General features: G+C 44.7%; 1 pseudogene; it reads left to right on the top strand.

Moving 5' to 3' along the window:
• Nucleotides 1-473: 473 nt before the first annotated feature.
• The window catches only part of LOC123080970 (receptor-like protein EIX1), a 47,180-nt pseudogene continuing 19,764 nt past the window's right edge, over nucleotides 474-27,889 (top strand).

The raw sequence follows: 27,889 nt of genomic DNA, 5'->3' as shown, positions 1-27,889 counted from the left end.
AATGCCTGCTCAAGCACATCAATTTGCAGCCTCACATGAAAATTCTCTTTCTCCTTATGCCTAGCAAACATGATAGTCAGCTCTTCATAATTACTAACTGTCACCCATTTCTTTTCCCCATCATAGTATTTTTATTCCACTTCATCAAGCAAACCCCAAGGATATTGGCTACAAATTACCTCCCCAAATTGTCTGAAACTCCAATTACAAGCCATTGACAATAGATAATCAAAATCTCCTTGGAATTTCTTCTTATTCTTTGCATTCAACATGTACCGGTCCCTTCTAATGTGCACCAAGAAAGCAAACCGCAACTCTATCCTAACCGACGAAAAACAGAGACGCAATCAGCACACTAACCGAGCAAACCAACTCGAATCGACTGTTCAAATGCACAACTAAGCTCAATCTAAACAGGAGGCGTGACTTACCCCTCGGGAACCCAGTCGTGGACGCGGCGGATCTCCGGCCCGATGCCTGCCTCGCCAAATACTCCGAGGTCGCCGCTGCTCGCCATTTCGCCCTGGAGTTCACCCTCGTACTTCAAACAGCTCCACCAGCCCCCCACTTATCAGCGCTCCGGCCGGGTGCACGGAAGGAGGCCGCGCCGCGGGTCGAGCAGATGGCGGGAGCCCCACACGTGGCGTTACAGGAAGGTGGTGAGTGGAGCATGTAGTGGTGGAGCAGGACGGCCGCGGCAGCGCAGCCGGTGGCGAGGCAGGTGCTGGCAGCGGCGGCGCAGGACGGCCGGCCGGCGGACGGGATAGAGTGGGCGTCGAGTTGGCAGGTTAGAACCCGAGGATTTATTTGGGGATTTTGTTGAACGGTCCCACATGTTAACTGCGAACCCACGTCCACGCGGTCCCACGTGTAAGCTCCGGACCCACTACCACTAACGCCGGTGGACGGAATGGACTAAAATCTGGCCGTTTGGCCTCGTCATAGTAGCTGCGCATGGACTAGGGGCAAAACTGAGCACGATTCACAACTGAGGGCAAAACTGAGCACATGAACACCACTGAGGGCAAAAGAATAATTAACCATTAACTTCTTTAACCTTTCAAATATTGTTCATGGTAAGTTTGGTTCGTCTCTGCATGCGAACTGTGAGGAGTACATTCAGTTCGGTCAAGTAGTAGTTGTTTTATCTGTTACCCGTGTGGTTCGCTCGTGTTAGAGCCTCTCATAATGTGAGGAGGAGCATCCGAGCATGCTTCCATGTACGTAGTGTTTGTTTGTTGACACCATCTCTCCAACTTCGTTTAGTGAAAAATTGTAGCAGCTTTGTTCTCTCTTTTTCCGCTCAAGTTTCGGTTCAAGAGAATGCAGAGTAGTTTACCATTGACGTTGGATGGAGCCCATACCAAAACGACTGCTTCGTTCTCTCTTTTCCTTGGTGGCCGGCCGACAAGGCGTGGGTGATGAACAGGCGTGGCGCTCGTCCTGGTGAGCGTCTCCTCTGTTTTCTTCTTGAAGGCAGCTGGGGAGAGGCTTAACCCATACCAAAAAGGCATGCGGTGTAGTGCTCTGGTCACCACCTGTTCGTTGATTTGCTTGCAGCAGGTCATGTGAGAATTGAGTTCCCAGCTTAGTCCACCAACCAACCCGATGCCTCCGGCTCCCATCTGCCCAAAAATAAATTAGATAAGGCCTAGGTGGTCTTCGTCTCACCCCAACGCGGACAGAGACTGCCACCAGTTGCTCCATAGAAAATGTCTAAGTCAAACTTTGGAGGATCATAATCCACCTTCTTCTGGAGATGCTAGCTGGAGGATCACAACCAGAAATGTAGCGACCATATTTTACAAGGAAATTATGTGTACTATAACTAATCTCTAGATAATCGAGTGAACATGACGGGGCCAATTACCTCCCCCTTTCCTCTGCCCAAAAATCAACAACCTGCAACTCAATTTGGCGAAAATTCCAAGGTTGCTTCTATTTGAAAGGAAAACTATCTTTAAAACATAATCTGCACATATGGAAAAAGAAGCCTGACAAACCAGAGGAAGGCAAAGATAACAAAAAACTAAGCTAGCCAAGCTGAAAGCAACAGAAAAGATAAGACAAAAGAAGCAAAAACATGGTGAGGTGAGCAACATGAGCGACTGAATTCCCCCTTGGCAGTTGGCATCTATGTCCTCAGCGCCGGTCTCCAGCAAAACAGGGAGCTTGTCGCTGGCCTTCTATTGGCCACCATGAATCCGTAAATACATCCTTTCTTAAGTTGCCTCGTTTGGAAAAATTCTACACGTGTTTGTTCGTTGCATTGAGCTGTTGAGGAATGCTTTAGGCTTCGTCAGGGTTTTTAGCTTCAAAATTTCAGAGTGCATTGAGGAAGGTTAAGTGCCACAGCATAGTTTGTTTCAACTGTCTGTTTTCTTTTCCTCCGAAGTTTCCTTTCGAGTGCATTCAGGAAGGTTAAGGCACCCGGTCTCGAGCTCCGGGGTGAAAGCCTAGGTGACTCAAGTTGGTCATGCCTAGCAATGGCGATGTTTTTACGTCGTTACCTTGTTGAAGGCATTGCTCGGATATGCTCGGACTACTTCAGGGTGAAAACCTAGATTCTGACCTAGGTGGTTGGATCCGGCGATGGCGGCTATTGAGCGTCGCTCCATTCCTTAAGGCGTTGCTGTTGAAGAATCTCGTCGTTCGTTTGGTGTAATAACATGGTTGGTGCGGATATGGTCAGTGATGTAGTTTGCCGATTATGGATTTGATCGCTTCAGGTTTTTTTTTTCTCACCTACACATAGCTTTGGTCTTATATGACTTTGCTATTTGTTGGTGTGTTCTTGTGTGCATGTGTTGGTGTTGGTTGTGTGCATCCTAGCTATACAGAGGTCGGTGTGCTCATTGTGTTTGTATCTTCTTGATGCTCCATTTTGAGTCAATAAAATTCACCCTTTGTCGAAAAAAGAGCAGAAGGTTAAGTGCCGAAAATCATAGCGTCGTTGTTCTCTTTTCCTCTGAAGTTTCAGTCCAGGCAAGAGGGAAGTTGGATGTTGTTGGATGGTGGATGGAGCAGTCCACCCCTACAATTCCCCATGGCCAGCCGACACGAGGGCCACCTGTCAGATGTAGTTCGAAGTCTGAAAAGTCGAGAGAGTTTCAGATGGCAGGAATGTTTAAGCGTGCCAAAGTCCAGAGTGCACCGTCTACATCCAGCAGAGCTGACTGATGATGACTTTGACAGTACCCTATCGTTACAGGCAGGCTACTCTCATCAGTGGCTGGCAACTCTCATCAGCCTGGCCACACAATTGTATGGACTAGATCGACTTGATTGAGCGTGGGCCTCCCTGAAACCCTGAAGCACTGGGACTTTGACCATAGACTGTAGTATAGCTCTGGTATGTAGCTAAATACTAGTAACACTGAACCTGTAGCATACAGATTTAGTGCATACGATTGCTCCCCCAGCTACCCAGCTGCTGTGGTCATGCTCATTCATTGGCTGACACAATTGTGGAAACTGATACCTATGATGCATGCAGTGATGCTAATTCATTGTACGGTGAGATAAGTACCTCTCTGCTTTCCTTGAAGCATCTAGAGCACATGGATCTTAGCATGAACTGTTTGCTAGGGACAAGTAGCCATATTCCTCAGTTCTTGAGCTCCATGGAGAACTTGAGGTATCTTAACCTCTGCGGCATGTCATTTACCGGTAGAGTTCCTTCTCAACTTGGTAATCTGTCTAAGTTGCAGCATCTTGACCATGGTCAGGGTTATAGCGAGATGTACGAGGCAGACATCACCTGGTTAACAAAGCTACCATTGCTGCAGTATCTTAGCATGAATGGAATAAATCTCTCTAGGATAACTGACTGGCCTGGTACATTGAATATGATTCCATCTCTAAGGGTTATCAATCTTGCTGCATGCTCACTTGATACTGCAAGTCAATCACTTCCCTACCTTAACCTCATGAAACTTGAGATGCTTGATCTGTCCGAGAATAATTTAGGCAACTCAATTGCATCAAGTTGGTTTTGGAAAGTGACGAGCCTCAAATACCTCAGTCTTCGTCTGAGTTTCCGTGCAAATTGGTTATCCGGTAAACTTCCCGATGCACTAGGAAACATGACGTCGCTCAAGGTCCTTGATGTGTCAGCAACCAATCTGAATAAGACCGGAAACATTGAAAACCTTTGCTCTTTGGAAATCCTCGACCTCTCTAAAAATCATATGATTGGAGATATAGTGGTGTTGATGGAGGGATTGCCGAGATGTGCACGGGGGAAACTGCTGGAGCTGAATTTGCACCGGGGCCCTGCCAAATTTTATAGGGGAATTCAGCAGCTTGAGCATGCTTGACCTGTCTTGCAACAACCTTGTTGGACCTATACTGCCTAAGCTTAGGAATTTGGTGCATTTAACCATCCTTGATCTCGACTGGAATCTACTCAACGGTAATATTCCAACTGAAATTGGTGACCTTACAACTCTGACTTATTTGGACATGAGCCGCAACAACTTAACTGGAATTATACCAGCCGAGCTTGGAAAATTGAAGCGTTTGTCTTACCTTAGTCTTGCAGAGAACAAAATTACTGGACCTATACCACCAGAGGTTATGCATTCAACTAGCTTAGCCTTACTAGACCTCTCCAGTAATCACCTCAATGGAAGTGTACCCACTGAATTAGGTTCTTTGGAGGATCTCGTTGAACTGGACCTAAGCAACAACGAGCTTAGTGGTTTAATCAAGGAAGAACACTTTGCAAATCTAAAAAGTTTGAAGTCCATAGACTTGTCTTTCAATAATTGAAGATTGTAGTGGATTCAGATTGGCGTTCTCCCTTTAGGCTACAGGCTGCAGATTTTGCATCATGCCAAATCGGTCCTCTCTTTCCAGCTTGGCTTCAGCAACTGCAGGGAAATGATTCACTTGACGTTTCGAGCACCGGTTTAGAGGACAAGTTTCCATATTGGCTTTGGTATAAATTTTCACAAGCAACATATCTCAACATATCCAACAATCAAATAAGTGGTCGCTTGCCGGCACATTTGGATGGCATGGCTTTGGAAGAATTCTACCTAAGTTCAAACCAGCTCACCGGCTCAATACCTTCGTTGCTGACAAATATCACTCTGTTTGACATCTCCAACAATAACTTTTCAGGAGTAATACCATCAAATTTTGAAGCCTCCCCACTTCAGATGTTGCTTATCTATTCAAATCGACTTGGTGGGCACATTCCAGAATCTATTTGCAAATGCAACAGCTATTGTATATGGATTTGTCGAACAACTTATTTTTTATTTTATTTTTTTTGAAAAAGGGGCGCAACCTCGGCCTCTGCATCAAAGAGATGCATATGGCCACATTTATTAAAAGCAAATAGGTTTAACAAAGGTCATGTAATCCGTTACAAACTAGCCACCAAACGGCTCACAAAGAGCGGAAAATAAAAGCCACAGCCGGCATGCAAAATAAAGATAGGAAAACTAATTGCCTATCGTATTACATGACCGTCATCCAAACCGGCTGAATATAGCCCGAGCTACCATCTCCCATCGGGTAGATTCAGTAACCAAATGCTCCTTGGCCTCCGTCTGAGTGAGTAGCGATCACATACGGATCAACGTAGTAGCTCGGAAGATAACCTGCAAAAAATGAGTATTTGTTGTTCTGTTAAAAACCAAATCATTCCTGCAGTTCCAGACTGCCCAAATTAAAGCACATACTCCTACACGAATGTGACTTGCTGTTTGGGTCTTTATCCCATCCAGCCACATCCCAAATAATGTATTGATATTATTCGGAGGAGTAATATTAAAAGCAATGTGAACAGTCCGCCAAAGAACCTTCGCCATGGGACAATCAAGAAAGAGGTGTTTGATGGTCTCGTCGTGATCACAAAAACTACATCTCGTAGAACCAGTCCAATTGCACTTTGTCAAATTGTCCTTGGTTAAAATGACTTGTTTATGTACAAACCACATAAACACTTTAACTCTCAAAGGGACTTTGACATTCCAAACTTGTTTGGAACTAGGAATAGAGCTAGAATTGATCACATCTAAGTACATAAATTTAACCGTGAACTCTCCATTCCTGGTTAATTTCCAGCTCAACGAATTCGGCCGTTGAGCAAGCTGCACATCCATCATTCTTCTCACCAAATGGAGCCATGCTTCCCAATGCGCTCCGGCAAGTGTTCTCCTAAATTAGATATTGAGGGGAGTGGACCGAAGCACAGTAGCAACCAGAGCGTCTCTCTGTTGCACGATGCTATAAAGAGAAGGATACTGAAGCGCGAGAGGTGTTTCCCCTAGCCACGTATACTCCCAGAATCTCGTGGAAGTACCGTTCCGATAATAAACTTTGTTCTGTTGAAAAAGACCGATTTAACTCTCATCAGCCCTTTCCAAAAAGGTGAGTCCGTCGGCCTCACTGTCACCTGTGACAAAGTTTTGGATTGAAGGTAATTGTTACGCAGAATCTGTGCCCACGTGGCCTCCGACTCTACAGATAACTTGTACAGCCAGTTGCTGAGAAGACATCTGTTTTTCACCTCAATATTTTCGATACCTAGACCCCCTTGGTCCTTTGGTCGGCAAATAATATCCCATTTAATGAGTCGATACTTCCTTTTTAAATCATTACTCTGCCAGAAGAATCGAGATCGATAGAAATCCAGTCTTTTCCTAACTCCAACTGGTATCTCAAAAAACGACAAAAGAAACATAGGCATGCTCGTGAGAACCGAATTAATCAGAATTAGCCGGGCCCCATACGACATCAGCTTGCCCTTCCAGGAGCTTAATTTCTTCTCGAATCGATCCTCGATACACTTCAATTCTCTATTTGTTAGCTTACGATGGTGAATTGGTAAACCCAAATACCTAAAAGGTAAATTCACAAGTTCACAACCGAACAATTGCTTATAGGCCTCTTGTTCTTCTTTGGCTCTTCCAAAGCAGAACAGTTCACTCTTGTGAAAGTTAATCTTTAACCCCGTCAATTGTTCGAATAAGCATAACAGCAGCTTCATGTTTCGCGCTTTTGCCAAGTCATGCTCCATGAAAATTATAGTATCATCAGCGTATTGTATGATAGACACCCTCCATCAACTAGATGAGGTACCAGGCTACCTACTTGACCAGCATCCTTTGCCCTACCTATTAGAATGGTCAACATGCCAACTATGATGTTGAACAGAATAGGTGACATCGGATCTCCTTGTCTCAGGCCTTTATTTGTCTGGAAATAGTGACCTATGTCATCATTCACTTTGATTCCAACACTCCCTTTTTGCATAAAGGATTCAACATGGTTTCTCCAAGTCGGGTCGAAACCTTTCATGCGCAAAGCCTGTTGCAGAAACGACCGAACAACTTGTTAGAGGGTGAAATTCCTCAATGCTTTGGCATCCAAAAAATGCAATTTCTTCTACTTGGCAACAACAGTTTATCAGGAAAGTTCCCAGCTGTAGGATCGGAAGTATGTCTAGAGGGGAGGTGATTAGACTACTTGACCAATTAAAAACTTATCCTTTTCCCAATTTTAGTCTTTGGCAGATTTTAGCTATCTTAGCACAAGTCAAGCAATCTTCACACAATTCAAACAAGCATGCAAAGAGTATATGAGAAGCGGAAAGTAAAGCATGCAACTTGCAAGAATGTAAAGGGAAGGGATTGGAGGATTCAAATGCAATTGGAGACACGGATGTTTTTGACGTGGTTCCGATAGGTGGTGCTATCGTACATCCACGTTGATGGAGACTTCAACCCACGAAGGGTAATGGCTGCACGAGTCCATGGAGGGCTCCACCCACGAAGGGTCCACAAAGAAGCAACCTTGTCTATCCCACCATGTCCATCGCCCACGAAGGACTTGCCTCACCAGTGGTAGATCTTCACGAAGTAGGCGATCTCCTTGCCCTTACAAACTCGTTGGTTCAACTCCACAATCTTGTCGGAGGCTCCCAAGTGACACCTAGCCAATCTAGGAGACACCACTCTCCAAGAAGTAACAAATGGTGTGTTGATGATGAACTCCTTGCTCTTATGCTTCAAATGATAGTCTCCCCAACACTCAACTCTCTCTCACAAGATTTGGATTTGGTGGAAATAAGATTTGAGTGGAAAGCAACTTGGGGAAGGCTAGAGATCAAGATTCATATGGTAGGAATGGAATATCTTGGCGTCAACACATGAGTAGGTGGTTCTCTCTCAGAAATGGTATGTTGGAAGTGTAGGTTTGTTGTGATGGCTCTCTCCACAAATGAAGAGGAGGTGGAGGGGTATATATAGCCTCCACACAAAATCTAACCGTTACACACAATTTACCAATCTCGGTGGGACCGAATCAACAAACTCGGTCAGACCGATTTAGTAAACCTAGTGACCGTTAGGATTTTCGGTGGGACCGACATGCAACTCGGTAGGACCGATATGGTTAGGGTTAGGGCATAACGTAATCTCGGTGAGACCGATTACACAAACTCGGTGAGACCGATTTTGGTAATAAGCTAACCAGAGAGTTGGTCAGGTAAACTCGGTGGGACCAGTTCGCTCATTTCGGTGAGACCGAAATGTTACAAAAAGGAAACAAAGAGTTTACATTGCACTCTCGGTGGGACCGATCGCTCATCTCGGTGAGACCGAAACGTTATGAAGGGAAACAGAGAGATTACAATCCCATCTCGGTGAGACTGAGATCCCTATCAGTGATACCGATTTGCCTAGGGTTTGTGGCAGTGGCTATGACATCTGAACTCGGTGGCGCCGGGTAGAAAGAATCGGTGGGGTCGAGTTTGACTTTCGGTTTGCGTCATATGTGGATATGAGAAAGTATTTGATGGTTTTTGGAGCATATTACTAAGCACTGTGGAGCAAGAAACTCATTAAACAACACCTCATCCCTCCTTGATAGTATTGGATTTTCCTATAGACTCAATGTGATCTTGGATCACTAAAATATAAGATGTAGAGTCTTGAGCTTTTGAGCTTGAGCCAATCCTTTTATCATTAGTATTTTGAGGGATCCACTCTCCTTATCCATGACATGCCATTCATTGAGCTTTTCCTGAAATGTTCATCTTGGAATGATGTTAGCTCAATGAGCTATATGTTGTTAGGAATTACCAAAACCACCTAGGGATAGTTGCACTTTCAATCTCCCCCTTTTTGGTAATTGATGACAACATATAGATCAAAGCTTTGACAAATAATAATAAGAGTGAAAAACATTGTCGCTTTGAGAAGTATGTGATAAGCAAGAGCTCCCCCTAAATTTGTGCATAGTTTAAGATTTGCTTTGGACTGCAAATGCACAAAGAGTTAGGCTCATGGGTTACTCTTCCATGTCACATACATCTTGGTGGAGCGCTCAAAATAATAAAGATTGAATACATGCACTCATCACCAAGCAAAGTGAATGATCAAATAGAGATAGATGGGATAATGCCATCCAATAATCATAAATGTAGCATATGATCAAACACATGATCATCCAGGTATCACACAGACATAAGGTATCTCAAACAAGCAAATAAAGTTTAACCACCAAAGCAAGAGAGAACAAAAGCAAACTCTCTCTCTCTCTCTCTCTCTCTCGAAGCCTATGATCTATACATTTTTCTCCCCCTTTGGCAACAAGTTACCAAAAAGTTCCTAGAAAATGCATAGTACTATGTCGTCTCTCAGGCTTGGTCTTGATGTGGTGGTGTAGATATGACGCCAAGGACGAAAGCTTCAGTTGATGTGGATGGAGCTGGAGGTGTAGGTGCTGGAGCTGGTTGCACTGGAGCTGTAGGAGCTGTAGCTGGTGCAGATGAAGTGGCTCTGGTGTCTGTCACTGGCACTGCAGCTGTTCTCTGAGCTCTAGGCACTCTGGCAAATGCATCTGTGGTTGTCTTGCCCTTCCTCGCCTGCATATCATCCTGAAGCTGCTCAACAACACACTGGATCTGAGTTACCTTCACATCCAAGTCATAGAACTTCTGCTCCATGATCCTCTCTAGGCTCTCCTGGTTTTGAGTCAAGGTGGCCAGCCCTTTCTCAATCCTCAGAGTGGATGCAATCAAGTAGCCTAGTTGATCTTGTTTGCTCTTTAAAAAGTATTGATATGCCTCTTCCATTGTTGGCATCTTGGTAGCCTTCTCTGTCCTTGCTTTCTCCTTCTTTGCTTGAGCATGCACAGAAGATGGTTCATGTTAATCCATAACCACTTGGTTGTCCTCAAAATCTGGAAAGATAGGCATGTGATCCTTGTCCAATAGGTATGTGCCTGTGCCCATCTTGGAGTTAATCAGCTCCTGGATTTGTGGGGCATACCCACAGCTTCTCTTCTGGTCAGCTGCTGTCCTCTTGATAGTCTCAACTATGAGGCTCATGACCTTGAACTTTTGAGGCACATCAAATATGTGTAGAAGATTGATAGCGTGGCCTCTGATCATGTTGTGATCTCCTGACTTGGGCAAGAGTGTGTGCCTAAGGATCCAGTTGATGGTTGGCAGTCCTGACAGAAGGAAATGTACAGATCCAAACTTGTGAGTTTCAAGAGCTTTATCTGGGATCTCCTTGTACATGTGTGCCATAGAATTGTGATCCTTATTCTTCTTGGCATAGACATCCAAGTCATATTCTTTCTCCTTTGGTGCATTTATCAGATTTTCCCATTCCTCAAGACCGATACCTTGTACCTTCAGACATCCATACTATCCTGCCATCTAGATAGAAGTGTCTTGTGGAGTACAATTGCATTATGAGCTCATCATTCCACTTTGTGAACTTCTGTCCAACAAAGTCTGCAACTCCACAAGCACTGAAACTGTCATACACACCAGGATATTGTTCCTGATTCTCCTTGATGTATTTCCAATCCACCCACCTCATGGCACAAACTATAGGCTTCTTGTCCAGCAGCACAGTCTCATAGAAATCCTGTTGTTCCTTAGTATGGAACCTGTAGTCAACAGCAGTCCTTCTCCTAATAGCATAAGGATCAGACAATCACCACTGTCTGAGTCATGCATCCTTCCTCAGCTTCATGTTCTCAACCACAGAATGAGCATCATTGTGGTCTGGAATCTTTGGCTTCAACTTTCTCAAGATTTGCTCATCATCATCTTCTTCTTCAGCAACAGCTTCAGGCACTGGGGCCTTGTTCTTCTCAGCAGCTGGTATGTTTCTGGTATTCCTCTTAGGTGCAGTCTTGGGCTTGGAGGCAGCTTTGGGTGCTTCTTTGGGCTTTGATGATGCAGCCCCTGACCTAATAGCATCACCCATAAGCTTTTGAGCCTTGGGTGCAGGTGCAGCAACCTCTTCTTCCTCTTCCTCTTCCATCATGGAAGGCTGTCCAACAACTCTGGCCATGATCTTCTTGACCCTTTCCTTCCTCTTCTTCCCTTCTGCCCCAACCTCTTTGGGATCAGTTGTCTCTGGTACTTGAGTAGAGGCTCCGGCTTTAGACATGGGAGTTCTCTTTGCAGGCACTTTGGTCTTCATACCAGGCTTAGTGGTTGCAGTTGTGCCATATTCCTTTTTGAGAACTTTCTTCTTGGAAGTGGCCTCATCCTCAACTGCCACATAGTCTTCATCCTCAGATTCTGAGGTTTTCTTCTTTCTGGCCCTGGTGGCATCTTTGGGCAAGTTGCTTGGGGTGCTCCTGCTGCCATCATCTGAGGTGCTAGAGGGACTAGTGCCCTCACTCATGTGAATCTGCTCCTCTGACTGGTTCTGGCTGTCACCTTGATAAGACATATTGAAAATACTGACTGCAGACCCTATGAATAGATATAGATGAGATAGAGTGGATGAGCATCACAAAATGCAGAGGTTTTTGCAAAAGAATGATTCAAAAACTTAGTTTTAGTTTTCCACAGAAAGCATTTCGGATCAACCGATTTGCAAACTCGGTGATACCGAAGCAGCTTTTGGCACCTAAACTAGTGAACTCGGTCAGACCGAGTCACAGTTCAGTGGCACTGAGACTGCTAGGGTTTCACAAAGTCCTAAACTCAGTCACACCGATTTGCAATTCTCGGCCAGACTGAGAATCACTTGTGCAATGGCCTTAGCCGAATCGGTGGAACCAGGTTCTACAACTCGGTGGGTCCGAGATGGTTTCGGCGGAAACCTAACCCTAAATTTCCAATTCACTTCTAATCTATGGATTGTTGGATAGAATCGTTTCAATCGTGGCAAGAATAATGATGAACACAATGTGCTAGGAATCGGACGGGGATAGCACTGTGATCGAGTCCATACCCTAGCTTGGCAATGAACTCGCTACGGCGGCAACGGCGGGGTTGAATTCCGTTGATGGCGGCGGAGACCAGCGACTAGAGGCGGCTGGCGACGAGGAGGACGATCCGGAGACCCAGGTGGCAGAGCGAGCTATGCGCGGGCGAAGGGGTTTGGAGAAAGTTTCCAAATTTTTGCCCATGAGTATATATAGCCCGACCCTGTATGTGTGACCGAGTGGAACAACTCGGTGGCACCGAGATGCATAACTATTGACAGTCACAGCAACTTGGTGTGACCGAAATGTTCAAATCGGTTGCACCGAGATTGAAACCTAGATCGACTTAGTGATCTCAGTATGACTGAAATGGAAGAATCGGTCAGACCAAAATGCACAAAGAAGTTTTGGAAGTTTAAGTCTATGATGAATCGGGGACTCCGAGTGCTCCTCACACAGAGTGGTTCGAATCTGACTTGATCAAATTTTGTGATGTAGCATGAATAGAGTTTGAGAGAAGAAAAGCACAGATAGCTAGAGAAGGTTCTTAGGCATTCTTGTTCATCCACTTGGAAAAAGAAAAAGAAATCAATCAATCAAAGCAACAAGTGGATGTCCTCGAATGAGTTAAATATGCAACCAACATGCTCACACAATAAAATGGCAAATTAAATATGTGGCAAAGCATGCACAACCAATTCTAGCATCTATCAAACAATTGGCGATGACTAGGTCATCTATATATGAGTATATTGACTTAGGAGTCAAATGAGAACATTTGATCATAGGTCATACTCATCGTTTAAGCTCAAGTGGGGTTACCACTTTTACATAATGCATTAATGTGTTCATACCATTAGAGTTGCTTTGACTCAATTCTTAGAGTTAAGCTCCCCCTAGATGTGAGATCCCCCCTTAGAGGGATGAACTAACCTTGGGTTTTGTCGATGATGACTTCATGTAGGTGTTGAAGATGTGGATGCTCGATGTTGATGAAGATCATTTGGAGCAATCCTTTGGAGTGTCTTGCACTTTGAATACATACACGGGTTAGTCCCACAAGGAACAAACAAGTATATCCATAGACATAGAGTGATGCACACACATGATGATGTCCATGAAAGCATTAGGTTACCTTGTCCCTTGTCTTACCAACAAGAGGGTTTGTGACTCCTTGAACTAGTGCAAGATGCGGAAGTTGATTGCAATTGTTGTTGCCAAAAAGATATGAGTGAAGTATGTTGGCGGAGTCACCCTCAAGAACTCTCTAGTTCTTCTTCTTCGGGATACACATCATCTTGATGGGAATCCTTGGAGTTGTAGTTGTACTTGATGAAGTAGAACTTGACGTAGTCTTAGGAACCCACTTGACCAAGGCCTTAGGTGCTTCTTCAAATGCATCAATCTCCTCTTGAAGCTTGTCCTTGCCTTTTTGCTTGTGGTCTTGTGGTGGAAGATCATCTTGAGCTTGTGTTCCCTTGAAGGAAGTAGGATCATACTTATCTTGTTGAGGAACAAACTTAGTCTTGGGGTATTGATCTTCTTCCCACTCAACCCCATTGGCATTGAACTTTCGTTCAAAACCAACACCTTGGTTCTTCCGGTGCCTTCCTTGCTTGCACACAATTTCCTCAAATTGCTTACTCCCGGCAAGGCTCTTGTAAACACCTTTCTCTATAATTTCCTTCAATAAGCTATTTTCTTGCTCAAGTGTAACTTGGCTAAGAGAATCATTAGTGGAATCAAGAAAACTACTAGGAGCAACAATATTGGATTTAGCATGATTATTGTTACTACTAGAGGAAGAATCTTTCTTGTTCTTGTTAATGGACTTGACTTGAGGCATGTAAGTTGATAAGAGTAAACGCTTGGCAATGTAAGAAGAACTTTTCTTACGGAGATCATCATTGATTGCCTTTAAGAACTCATGCTCTTGCTCAAGGTTGAGCTTTTCAAAGCATATCTTCTCATGAGCCCTTAAAAGTTCTCGATGATCTTCTAAGATAGTTTCATGAGCTAACTTAAGAGTGTTTAGTTCTTTAGTTAGAAGCTCAATCTTCTCCTTATCATTGTCATTCGTTTTATCTTGATTAGCATGATTAATTGACGTTTCATCATAGTATTCATCACTAGAGTTGTCAACAAGTAAATTATCATCACCTAACAAGTCATCTTCATCACTATTGAAATCAACATACTCGGGGTGTGTTACCTTAGGGCCTTTAGGCATGAAGCATCTTCCAAGTCCTTCATTTGGTGAATCAAATATGTCGTAGGAGTTGGTTGACACAAGTGCTAGACCGGCAACACCTTCATCTTGAGTATGTTCGGAGTCAGAGTGATAGCTTCTCTCGGAGTGATTGTCGGAGTCGGAGCCGGAAACCCATTCACCAACATGAGCTTGATGTCTTCGTTTTGTGTAGCTCCTTGATGACTTGTCCTTCTTTTCCTAATCCTTGCTTCTCCGGGATGTTCTTTGTTCATAACAATCATCTCTACTCCTCCTCTCTCTTGGTGGTGATTCTTCTCTTCTTCTTCTCCTCTTGGGTGATTCTTCTCTTCTTTTGTGGGGTGCCGTACACTCATCGGAATAGTGTCCGGGTCTCCCACAATTGTAGCAATTTCTCTCTTGACTAGAAGATCTTTTGTCACTGTAGGACCTTGACTTGGAGATTCTCTCTTCGCTTCTACTCTTGTAGAATTTGTTGAAGTTCTTCACCATTAAGCTCAATTCCTCATTGAAGGTTTGTTTCTCACTTGATGATGTAGGAGCTTCACATGAGGCTTTGTAGGCACCACTTGACTTGTTGTGAAGTTCCTCCTTATCCTTGAGTGACATCTCATGAGCAACAATTCTTCCAATGACCTCCGTTGGCTTGAGATTCTTGTAATTGGGCATCATTTGGATCAATGTGCACACGGTATCATATTTTCCATCAAATGCTCTTAGGATCTTCTTGATGATGAATTTGTTGGTCATCTCTTCACTTCCTAAGCCCGCAATCTCATTTGTGATAAGAGCAAGCCTAGAGTACATTTCAGCGACACCTTCACCATCCTTCATTTTGAACTTGTCAAGTTGACTTTGGAGCACATCCAATTTGGAATCCTTGACGGAGTCGGTACCTTCATGCATATCAATCAAAGTATCCCAAATTTCCTTTGCATTCTCAAGACGGCTGATTTTGTTGAATTCTTCAGGGCACAATCCGTTGAAGAGGATATCACAAGCTTGAGCGTTGTATTGCAGCATCTTTAACTCATCCGCGCTAGCTTCACGGTTCGGTTTGTTGGAAATATGCCCTAGAGGCAATAATAAAAGGATTATTATTATATTTCCTTGTTCATGATAATTGTCTTTTGTTCATGCTACAATTGTATTATCCGGAAATCGTAATACACGTGTGAATACTTAGACCACAACATGTCCCTAGTGAGCCATAGTTGACTAGCTCGTTGATCAACAGATAGTCATGGTTTCCTGACTATGGACATTGGATGTCATTGATAACGGGATCACATCATTAGGAGAATGATGTGATGGACAAGACCCAATCCTAAGCATAGCACAAAGATTGTGTAGTTCGTTTGCTAGAGCTTTTTCCAATGTCAAGTATCTTTTCCTTAGACCATGAGATCGTGTAACTCCCGGATACCGTAGAAGTGCTTTGGGTGTACCAAACGTCACAACGTAACTGGGTGACTATAAAGGTGCACTACAGGTATCTCCGAAAGTGTCTGTTGGGTTGACACGGATCGAGACTGGGATTTGTCACTCCGTATGACGGAGAGGTATCTCTGGGCCCACTCGGTAATGCATCATCATAATGAGCTCAAAGTAACCAAGTGTCTGGTCACGGGATCATGCATTACGGTACGAGTAAAGTGACTTGCCGGTAACGAGATTGAACGAGGTATTGGGATACCAATGATCGAATCTCGGGCAAGTAACGTACCGATTGACAAAGGGAATTGTATACGGGGTTGCTAAAATCCTCGACATCGTGGTTCATCCGATGAGATCATCGAGGAGTATGTGGGAGCCAACATGGGTATCCAGATCCCGCTGTTGGTTATTGACCGGAGAGCCGTCTTGGTCATGTCTGCATGTCTCCCGAACCCGTAGGGTCTACACACTTAAGGTTCAGTGACGCTAGGGTTGTATGAATATGAGTATGCAGCAAACCGAAAGTTGTTCGGAGTCCCGGATGAGATCCCGGACGTCACGAGGAGTTCCGGAATGGTTCGAAGGTAAAGAATTATATATAGGAAGTGCAGTTTCGGCCTTCGGGAGAGTTTCGGGGGTCACCGGTATTGTACCGGGACCACCGGAAGGGTCCCGGGGGTCCACCGGGTGGGGCCACCTATCCCGGAGGGACCCGTGGGCTGAAGTGGGAGGGGAACCAGCCCCTAGTGGGCTGGTGTGCCCCCCTTGGGCCCTCCCTGCACCTAGGGTTGGAAATCCTAGGGTGGTGGGGCGCCTCGACTTGCCTTGGGGGGCACTCCACCCCCCCTGGCCGCCGCCCCCCTTGGGAGATCTCATCTCCAGGGCTGGCGCCCCCTCCCCAGGGGGCCTATATAAAGGGGGGAGGGCAGCCGCACCCTGAAGTCTTGGCGCCTCCCTCTCCCCTGCTACACCTCCTCCTCCCGTAGTTGCTTGGCGAAGCCCTGCCGGAACCCTGCTGCATCCACCACCACGCCGCCGTGCTGCTTGATCTTCATCAACCTCTCCTTCCTCCTTGCTGGATCAAGAAGGAGGAGACGTCACGCTGACCGTACGTGTGTTGAACGCGTAGGTGCCGTCCGTTCGGCGCTAGGATCTCCAGTGATTTGGATCACGACAAGAACGACTCCTCAACCCCGTTCTCTTGAATGCTTCCGCACGCGATCTACAAGGGTATATAGATGCATCTCTCTCTCTCTCTCTCGTTGCTAGATGAACTCATAGATTGATCTTGGTGAACGTAGAAAAAAATTTATTTTATGCAACGTTCCCCAACAGTGGCATCATGAGCTAGGTCTATGCGTAGTTCTCTATTGCACGAGTAGAACACAAATCTGTTGTGGGCGTAGATCTTGTCAACTTGCTTGCCACTACTAGTATTATTTTACTTCAGCGGTATTGTGGGATGAAGCGGCCCGGACCAACCTTACACGTACGCTTACGTGAGACAGGTTCCACCGACTGACATGCACTAGTTGCATAAGGTGGCTAGCGGGTGTCTGTCTCTCCCACTTTAGTTGGAGCAGATTCGATGAAAAGGGTCCTTATGAAGGGTAAATAGAAGTTGACAAAATCACGTTGTGGTTATTCGTAGGTAAGAAAACGTTCTTGCTAGAACCCAATTGCAGCCACGTAAAAGATGCAACAACAATTAGAGGACGTCTAACATGTTTTTGCAGCAATTGCTATGTGATGTGATATGGCCAAAAGTTGTGATGAATGATGAATGATATATTGTGATGTATGAGATCATGTTCTTGTAATAGGAATCACGACTTGCATGTCGATGAGTATGACAACCGGCGGGAGCCATAGGAGTTGTCTTAATTATTGTATGACCTGCGTGTCAATGATTTAACACCATGTAATTACTTTACTTTATTGCTAAACCGTTAGCCATAGTAGTAGAAGTAATAGTTGGCGAGCAACTTCATGGAGAAACGATGATGGAGATCATGATGATGGAGATCATGGTGTCATGCCGGTGACGAAGATGATTATGGAGCCCCAAAGATGGAGATCAAAGGAGCTATATGATATTGGCCATATCATGTCACTACTATATAATTGCATGTGATGTTTATTATGTTTATGCATCTTGTTTACTTAGAACGATGGTAGTAAATAAGATGATCCCTTATAATAATTTCAAGAACGTGTTCCCCCTAACTGTGCGCCGTTGCTAAAGCTCATCGTTTCGAATCACCACGTGATGATCGGGTGTGATAGATCCTTACGTTCACATACAACGGGTGTAAGACAGTTTTATACATGCAAAAACACTTAGGGTTAACTTGACGAGCCTAGCATGTACAGACATGGCCTCGGAACACAGAGACCGAAAGGTCGAACATGAGTCGTATGGAAGATACGATCAACATGGAGATGTTCACCGATGATGACTAGTCCGTCTCACGTGATGAACGGACATGGCCTAGTCGACTCGGATCATGTAACACTTAGATGACTAGAGGGATGTCAAACCTGAGTGGGAGTTCATTAAATAATTTGATTAGATGAACTTAATTATCATGAACTTAGTCTAAAATCTTTGCAAAATATGTCTTGTAGATCAAATGGCCAATGCTCATGTCAACATGAACTTCAACGCGTTCCTAGAGAAAACCAAGCTGAAAGATGATGGCAGCAACTATTCGGACTAGGTCCGGAACCTGAGGATCATCCTCATAGCTGCCAAGAAAGCATATGTCCTAGAAGGACCGCTAGGTGAAGCACCCATCCCAGAGAACCAAGACGTTATGAACGCTTGGTAGTCACGTGCTGATGATTACTCCCTCGTTCAGTGCGGCATGCTTTACAGCTTAGAACCGGGGCTCCAAAAGCGTTTTGAGAAACACGAAGCATATGAGATGTTCGAGGAGCTGAAAATGGTTGTCCAAGCTCATGCCCGGGTCGAGAGATATGAAGTCTCCGACAAGTTCTATAGTTGTAAGATGGAGGAAAACAGTTCTGTCAGTGAGCACATACTCAAAATGTCTGGGTTGCACAACCGCCTGTCCCAGCTGGACATTAACCTCCCGGACGAGGCGGTCATTGACAGAATCCTTCAATCGCTCCCACCGAGCAACAACAGCTTTGTGATGAACTACAATATGCAGGGGATGGTGAGAACTATTCCTAAAGTATTTTCAATGTTGAAGTCAGCAGAGGTAGAAATCAAGAAAGAACATCAAGTGTTGATGGTCAATAAAACCACCAAGATCAAGAAGGGCAAGGGTAAGAAGAACTTCAAGAAGGACGGCAAAGATGTTGCCGCGCCCGGTAAGCCAGTTGCCGGGAAGAAGCCAAAGAATGGACCCAAGCCTGAGACTGGGTGCTTTTATTGCAAAGGGAAGGGTCACTGGAAGCGGAACTGCCCCAAATACTTAGCAGATAAGAAGGCCGGCAACACTAAAGGTATATTTGATATACATGTAATTGATGTGTACCTTACCTGTACTCGTAGTAACTCCTGGGTATTTGATACCGGTGCCGTTGCTCATATTTGTAACTTACAGCAGGAGCTGCGGAATAAGCGGAGACTGGCGAAGGACGAGTTGACGATGCGCGTCGGGAATGGTTCCAAGGTCGATGTGATCGCCGTCGGCACGCTACCTCTACATTTACCTACGGGATTAGTTTTAAACCTCAATAATTGTTATTTAGTGCCAAGTTTGAGCATGAAAATTGTATCTGGATCTCGTTTAATGCGAGATGGCTACTCATTTAAATCCGAGAATAATGGTTGTTCTATTTATATGAGAGATATGTTTTATGGTCATGCCCCGATGGTCAATGGTTTATTCTTAATGAATCTTGAACGTAATGTCACACATATTCATAGTGTGCATACCAAAAGATGTAAAGTTGATAACGATAGTCCCACATACTTGTGGCACTGCCGCCTTGGTCACATTGGTGTCAAGCGCATGAAGAAGCTCCATGCTGATGGACTTTTAGAGTCTCTCGATTATGAATCATTTGACACATGCGAACCATGCCTCATGGGCAAAATGACCAAGACTCCGTTCTCTGGAACAATGGAGCGAGCAACCAACTTATTGGAAATCATACATACTGATGTGTGTGGTCCAATGAGCGTTGAGGCTCGCGGCGGATATCGTTATGTTCTCACTCTCACTGATGACTTAAGTAGATATGGGTATGTCTACTTGATGAAACACAAGTCTGAGACCTTTGAAAAGTTCAAGGAATTTCAGAATGAAGTAGAGAATCAACGTGATCGAAAAATAAAGTTCTTACGATCAGATCGTGGAGGAGAATATTTAAGTCACGAATTTGGTACACACTTAAGAAAATGTGGAATCGTTTCACAACTCATGCCGCCTGGAACACCTCAGCGTAACGGTGTGTCCGAACATCGTAATCGCACTCTATTGGATATAGTGCGATCTATCATTTTGGGGATACGCTCTAGAGACAGCTACATTCACTTTAAATAGGGCTCCGTCTAAATCTGTTGAGACGACACCATATGAATTATGGTTTGGAAAGAAACCTAAGCTGTCGTTTCTAAAAGTTTGGGGATGCGATGCTTATGTCAAGAAACTTCAACCTGAAAAGCTCGAACCCAAGTTAGAAAAATGCGTCTTCATAGGATACCCTAAGGAAACCATTGGGTATACCTTCTACCTTAGATCCGAAGGCAAGATCTTTGTTGCCAAGAACGGATCCTTTCTGGAAAAAGAGTTTCTCTCGAAAGGAGTAAGTGGGAGGAAAATAGAACTCGATGGAGTACTACCTCTTGAACCGGTAAGTAGTGCAGCATAGGAAAACGTTCCTGTGGTGCCTACACTGACTGGAGAGGAAATTAATGATGATGATCAAGGTACTTCAGATCAAGTTGCTACTGAACTTCGTAGGTCCACAAGGACACGTTCCACACCAATGTGGTATGGTAACCCTGTCCTGGAAATCATGTTGTTAGACAATGGTGAACCTTCGAACTATGAAGAAGCGATGGCGGGCCCAGATTCCAACAAATGGCTTGAAGCCATGCAATCCGAAATAGAATCCATGTATGAAAACAAAGTATGGACTTTGACAGACTTGCCTGATGATCGGCGAGCGATAGAAAACAAATGAATCTTTAAGAAGAAGACGAACGCGGATGGTAATATTACCATCTATAAAGCTCGACTTGTCACTAAGGGTTATCGGCAAGTTCAAGGGGTTGACTACGATGAGACTTTCTCTCCCGTAGCGAAGCTGAAGTCCATCCGAATCATGTTAGCAATTGTCGCATACTATGATTATGAGATATGGCAGATGGACGTCAAAACGACATTCCTTAATGGCTATCTTAAGGAAGAACTGTATATGATGCAGCCGGAGGGTTTTCTCGATCCTAGGAATGCTAACAAGGTATGCAAGCTCCAGCGATCCATTTATGGGCTGGTGCAAGCATCTCGGAGTTGGAACATTCGCTTTGATGAGATGATCAAAGCGTTTGGGTTTATGCAGACTTATGGAGAAGCCTGCGTTTACAAGAAAGTGAGTGGGAGCTCTGTAGTATTTCTCATATTATATGTAGATGACATACTTTTGATGGGAAATGATATAGAACTTTTGGACAGCATTAAGGCCTACTTGAATAAGTGTTTTTCAATGAAGGACCTTGGAGAAGCTGCTTACATATTAGGCATCAAGATCTATAGGGATAGATCGAGACGCCTCATAGGTCTTTCACAAAGCACATACCTTGATAAGATTTTGAAGAAGTTCAAAATGGATAAGTCCAAGAAAGGGTTCTTGCCTGTATTGCAAGGTGTGAGCTTGAGCTCGGCTCAATGCCCGACCACGGCAAAAGATAAAGAAGAGATGAGTGTCATCCCCTATGCCTCAGCCATAGGATCTATTATGTATGCCATGCTGTGTACCAGACCTGATGTAAACCTTGCCGTAAGTTTGGTAGGAAGGTACCAAAGTAATCCCGGCAAGGAACACTGGACAGCGGTCAAGAATATCCTTAAGTACCTGAAAAGGACAAAGGACATGTTTCTCGTTTATGGAGGTGACGAAGAGCTCGTCGTAAAGGGTTACATCGATGCTAGCTTCGACACAGATCTGGATGACTCTAAGTCACAAACCGGATACGTGTATATGTTGAATCGTGGAGCAGTAAGCTGGTGCAGTTGCAAGCAGAGCATCGTGGCGGGATCTACATGTGAAGCGGAGTACATGGCAGCCTCGGAGGCAGCGCATGAAGCAATATGGATGAATGAGTTCATCACCGACCTAGGAGTCATACCCAATGCGTCGGGGACAATCACTCTCTTCTGTGACAACGCTGGAGCTATTGCCCTTGCCAAGGAGCCCAGGTTTCACAAGAAGACCAGGCACATCAAGCGTCGTTTCAACTCCATCCGTGAAAATGTTCAAGATGGAGACAAAGATATTTGCAAAGTACATACGAATATGAATGTCGCAGATCCATTGACTAAACCTCTTCTGCGAGTAAAACATGATCAACACCAGAACTCTATGGGTGTTCGATTCATCACAATGTAACTAGATTATTGACTCTAGTGCAAGTGGGAGACTATTGGAAATATGCCCTAGAGGCAATAATAAAAGGATTATTATTATATTTCCTTGTTCATGATAATTGTCTTTTGTTCGTGCTACAATTGTATTATCCGGAAATCGTAATACATGTGTGAATACTTAGACCACAACATGTCCCTAGTGAGCCTCTAGTTGACTAGCTCGTTGATCAACAGATAGTCATGGTTTCCTGACTATGGACATTGGATGTCATTGATAACGGGATCACATCATTAGGAGAATGATGTGATGGACAAGACCCAATCCTAAGCATAGCACAAAGATCGTGTAGTTCGTTTGCTAGAGATTTTTCCAATGTCAAGTATCTTTTCCTTAGACCATGAGATCGTGTAACTCCCGGATACCGTAGAAGTGCTTTGGGTGTACCAAACGTCACAACGTAACTGGGTGACTGTAAAGGTGCACTATAGATATCTCCGAAAGTGTCTGTTGGGTTGACACGGATCGAGACTGGGATTTGTCACTCCGTAAGACGGAGAGGTATCTCTGGGCCCACTCGGTAATGCATCATCATAATGAGCTCAAAGTGACCAAGTGTCTGGTCACGGGATCATGCATTACGGTACGAGTAAAGTGACTTGCCAGTAACGAGATTGAACGAGGTATTGGGATACCGACGATCGAATCTCGGGCAAGTAACGTACCAATTGACAAAGGGAATTGTATACGGGGTTGCTAAAATCCTCGACATCGTGGTTCATCCGATGAGATCATCGAGGAGTATGTGGGAGCCAACATGGGTATCCAGATCCCGCTGTTGATTATTGACCGGAGAGCCGTGTCGGTCATGTCTGCATGTCTCCCAAACCCGTAGGGTCTACACACTTAAGGTTCGGTGACGCTAGGGTTGTATGAATATGAGTATGCAGCAAACCAAAAGTTGTTCAGAGTCCCGGATGAGATCCCGGACATCACGAGGAGTTCCGGAATAGTCCGGAGGTAAAGAATTATATATAGGAAGTGCAGTTTCGGCCTTCGGGAGAGTTTCGAGGGTCACCGGTATTGTACCGGGACCACCGGAAGGGTCCCGGGGGTCCACCGGGTGGGGCCACCTATGCCGGAGGGCCCCGTGGGCTGAAGTGGGAGGGGAACCAGCCCCTAGTGGGCTGGTGCGCCCCCCCTTGGCCCCCCTGCGCCTAGGGTTGGAAACCCTAGGGTGGGGGCGCCTCCACTTGCCTTGGGGGGCACTCCACCCCCCTGGCCGCCGCCCCCCTTGGGAGATCTCATCTCCACGGCTGGCGCCCCCCCAGGAGGCCTATATAAAGGGGGGGAGGGAGGGCAGCCGCACCCTGAAGTCTTGGCGCCTCCCTCTCCCCTGCTACACCTCCTCCTCCCGTAGTTGCTTGGCGAAGCCCTGCCGGAACCCTGCTGCATCCACCACCACGCCGTCGTGCTGCTGGATCTTCATCAACCTCTCCTTCCCCCTTGCTGGATCAAGAAGGAGGAGACGTCACGCTGACCGTACATGTGTTGAACGCGGAGGTGCCGTCTGTTCGGCGCTAGGATCTCCGGTGATTTGGATCACGACGAGAACGACTCCCTCAACCCCGTTCTCTTGAACGCTTCCGCAAACGATCTACAAGGGTATGTAGATGCATCTCTCTCTCAGTTGCTAGATGAACTAATAGATTGATCTTGGTGAACGTAGGAAATTTTTTATTTTATGCAACATTCCCCAACACGGTTCTCTCCCATCAAAGAATTCACCTTGCAAGCCAATACACACAATAGCCCAAACGGCGGGGTTATGTCCGAGAATATGCATTTTTATCTTATGCTTCCAACTAGCAAAATTCGTACAATGAAAGTAAGGACCTCTACTGTGATAATTTCCCTCGCTAGACGCCATACTCTCCTAGGTTGTGAAACGAAGGCTATGACCCCCAAAAGCTATGGAAATCAAAGCAAATGGAGACCAAAGCTCTGATACCACTTGTAGGATCGGAAGTATGTCTAGAGGGGGGTGATTAGACTACTTGACCAATTAAAAACTTATCCTTTTCCCAATTTTAGTCTTTGGCAGATTTTAGCTATCTTAGCACAAGTCAAGCAATCTTCACACAATTCAAGCAAGCATGCAAAGAGTATATGAGCAGCGGAAAGTAAAGCATGCAACTTGCAAGAATGTAAAGGGAAGGGATTGGAGGATTCAAACGCAATTGGAGACACGGATGTTTTTGACGTGGTTCTGATAGGTGGTGCTATCGTACATCCACGTTGATGGAGACTTCAACCCATGAAGGGTAACAGCTGCGCGAGTCCACGGAGGGCTCCACCCACAAAGCATCCACAAAGAAGCAACCTTGTCTATCCCACCATGGCCGTCGCCCACGAAGGACTTGCCTCACTAGCGGTAGATCTTCACGAAGTAGGCGATCTCCTTGCCCTTACAAACTCGTTGGTTCAACTCCACAATCTTGTCGGAGGCTCCCAAGTGACACCTAGCCAATCTAGGAGACACCACTCTCCAAGAAGTAACAAATGGTGTGTTGATGATGAACTCCTTGCTCTTGTGCTTCAAATGATAGTCTCCCCAACACTCAACTCTCTCTCACAGGATTTGGATTTGGTGGGAAGAAGATTTGAGTGGAAAGCAACTTGGGGAAGGCTAGATATCAAGATTCATATGGTAGGAATGGAATATCTTGGCCTCAACACATGAGTAGGTGGTTCTCTCTCAGAAACGGTAAGTTGGAAGTGTAGGTTTGTTCTGATGGCTCTCTCCACGAATGAAGAGGAGGTGGAGGGTTGATACGTATCCAACGTATCTATAATTTTTGATTGCTCCATGCTACTTTATCTACTGTTTTGGACTATATTGGGCTCTATTTTCCACTTTTATATTATTTTTGGGACTAACTTATTAACCGGAGGCCGATCCCAGAATTGCTGTTTTTTTGCCTATTTCAATGTTTCGAAGAAACAGAACATCAAATGGAGTCCAAACGGAACGAAACCTTCGGGAACGTGATTTTCTCATCGAACGTGATCCAGGAGACTTGGACCCTGCTCCAAGGAACAACCGAGGCGGTCACGAGGGTGGGGGTGTGCCCTCCCCCCCGGGCGCGCCCCCTACCTCGTGGCCCCCCTGTTGCTCCACCGACATACTCCTTCCTCCTATATATACCTATGTACCCTCAACAGATCAAAGGTAGAGCCAAAAACCTAATTCCACCGCCATAACTTTCTGTATCCATGAGATCCCATCTTGGGGCCTGTTCCGGAGCTTCGCCGGAGGGGGCATCCACCATGGAGGGCTTCTACATCAACACCATAGCCTCTCCGATGAAGTGTGAGTCGTTTACCTCAGACCTACGGGTCCATAGTTAGTAGCTAGAAGGCTTCTTCTCTCTTATTGGATCTCAATACAATGTTCTCCCCCTCTCTTGTGGAGATCTATTCGATATAATCTTCTTTTTGCGGTGTGTTTGTTGGGACCGATGAATTGTGGGTTTATGATCCAGCTTATCTATGAATAATATTTGAATCTTCTCTGAATTCTTTTATGTATGATTGAGTTATCTTTGCAAGTCTCTTCGAATTATCCGTTTCGTTTGGCTAACTAGATTGGTAGTTCTTGCAATGGGAGAAGTGCTTAGCTTTGGGTTCAATCTTGCGGTGTCCTTTCCCAGTGACAGAAGAGGCAGGAAGGCACGTATTGTATTGTTGCCATCAAGGATAACAAGATGGGGTTTTTATCATATTGCATGAAGTTATCCCTCTACATCATGTCATCTTGCTTAAGGCGTTACTCTGTTTTTAACTTAATACTCTAGATGCATGCTGGATAGCGGTTGATGAGTGGACTAATAGTAGTAGATGCAGAATCATTTCGGTTTACTTGTCTCGGACATGATGCCTATATACATGATCATACCTAGATATACTCATAACTATGCTCAATTCTATCAATTGCTCAACAGTAATTTGTTCACCCATCGTACAATACTTATGTTCTTGAGAGAAGCCACTAGTGAGACCTATGGCCCCCGGGTCTATTCTCATCATATCAATCTCCATTACTTTAATACTTGCTTTGTTTTTACTTTGCCTTTTACTTTTCACTTTGCATCTCTATATCAAAAATACCAAAAATATTATTTATCATCTCTATCAGATCTCACCCTCGTAAGTGACCGTGAAGGGATTGACAACCCCTGATCACATTGGTTGCGAGTAGCTATCGTTTTGTGCAGGTACAAGGGACTTGTGCGTGATCTCCTACTAGATTGATACCTTGGTTCTCAAAAACTGAGGGAAATACTTACGCTACTTTACTGCATCATCCTCTCCTCTTCGGGGAAATCCAACGCAGTGCTCAAGAGGTAGCAAGAAGAATTTCTGGCGCCGTTGCCGGGAGTTTGCGCAAAAGTCAACCATACCAAGTACCCATCACAATCCCTATCTCTCGCATTACATTATTTGCCTCTCGTTTTCCTCTCCCCCACTTCACCCTTGCCGTTTTATTCGCCCTCTCTTTCCCAATCTCCTCCTCTCCTTTCCGTTTGCCTTCCCTTTGCCATGGCCGAGTCAAAAAGAACTAAGGGTTTTCTCCCGAGCTCTAGTGCCTTGGACAACCCATCTATCCTCTCTAAGCTCATGAATAATGACACTATAAGACCCACCGGGGTCTTCAATGAGAGCTTGAATAATTTTGATGAGTATGACTCTGGAATTTTTCACTATTTACTTGATGAGTCCTTAAAAGATGCTTGGGATAGGTTATTAAGGATTCGTGCTAGCTATGTGCCTCAATATCAAATTGAAGATTACTTAAAAAGTTTTTATATTGGCTTGCCCGCCTCTTTAAAACAAGTTTTAGATTCTATTTTTGAAGGAAGTTTTCTTGAAAGGGACGCTATAGATACTTATGAAAAAATGAAAACAATATTTGGGCACCCTATGAATGATAAGGTTGAATCTTCTACTCTCTTGTGCTTTTATCAAAATGAAATTATTAAAGAGATGAAGTCTAGTGTAGAGACAAACTTCCGTAACGTGCTTAATCTTACCTCTTACATCAATGGCCATGTGCTTACCTTAAATAGAAAAATGAATGCCATAGAGAGGAGATCATCCTCTCCGACTACCAAAGATGGCAATACCTAGATCTATCCTTGCTTTTATGCCTAGCTAGGGGCGTTAAACGATAGCGCTTGTTGGGAGGCAACCCAATTTTATTTTTTGTTTTTTGTTTTTGACTCTGTTTAGGAATAAATAATCCATATAGCCTCTGGTTAGATGTGGTTTTATGTTTTAATTAGTGTTTGTGCCAAGTAGAACCTATAGGGTAACCTATGATGATAGTTGATTTGATTCTGCTGAAAAACAGAAACTTTGCGCTCACAAGAAAAAATTCAATAAATCACAGAAACGTGC

The sequence above is a fragment of the Triticum aestivum genome, chromosome 1B (genome assembly GCF_018294505.1).
Source record: "Triticum aestivum cultivar Chinese Spring chromosome 1B, IWGSC CS RefSeq v2.1, whole genome shotgun sequence".
Lineage (NCBI taxonomy): Eukaryota > Viridiplantae > Streptophyta > Magnoliopsida > Poales > Poaceae > Triticum > Triticum aestivum.
The sequence above is the reverse complement of the archived record's forward strand: the minus strand, read 5'-3'. Positions and strand labels throughout refer to the sequence as shown.